Source organism: Prunus persica, chromosome G4 (genome assembly GCF_000346465.2).
Source record: "Prunus persica cultivar Lovell chromosome G4, Prunus_persica_NCBIv2, whole genome shotgun sequence".
In the NCBI taxonomy this organism is placed as follows: domain Eukaryota; kingdom Viridiplantae; phylum Streptophyta; class Magnoliopsida; order Rosales; family Rosaceae; genus Prunus; species Prunus persica.
In genome coordinates this window covers 17160294-17161145 of record NC_034012.1, presented here as the reverse complement: position 1 = coordinate 17161145, position 852 = coordinate 17160294, and positions in this window count along the sequence as shown.

The window sequence follows — 852 nt, the reverse complement described above, 5'->3', positions numbered from 1 at the left end:
ATTTAATATTCCACGACGGAAACTTCATTTTTCGGATTAAGAACGTAAGGCCGTTCATTTTTCGGATTAATTTTAAATTTATTTTGAATTTTTTATATAACGACGACTGAAAAACCACGTCGGTGTTAAGAAATTAAAGACGTTGTAAATTATATAAACCGACTTACATATTAAAATAACGTCGTTTAAAGCGTAAACCATGTCGTATGTTTTACTGTACGACGTAAAATATGTATTCCACGACCCAACCACCGTCGTTAAAAATTAATACACTAAACCCATAAAATTAAATTATACAATTTAAAAAATTAAGTTTATAAAAGGTTTTATGGTTTTAAAGCCTAACATATAACATAGACTACCCAAAAATTATACTTTAAAAATAAACCCCAATAAATAACAACACTAATCTCTAAACCCTAGACTCTAAACCCTAAACCATTAAACTAGAAGTGATTTTATGACTCATCAAAACAATTTTGTTTTGGATGGTCATTTTAAATTTTTGTTATTCAAAATGAATTTTTTCAAGGTTTATGTGGAAGAAAATATATCAATGACTTCATAGGAGTTGACTTTTCAATTTTCTGATTTATTTTATATTTATTTTGAATATTTTGATATAAAAATAATAAAATATTCTTACCATACAACAAACCACGTCGGTGTTAAATAAATTGTAGACGTTGTAAATTGTAATAGACTACTAAGTCGTTAAAATGACGTCGTTAAAATGAGAAACCACGTCGGTGTTAAGAAATTAAAAACGTTGTAAATTATATAAACCGACTTACATATTAAAATGACGTCGTTTAAAGCGTAAACCATGTCGTATGTTTTACTGTACGACGT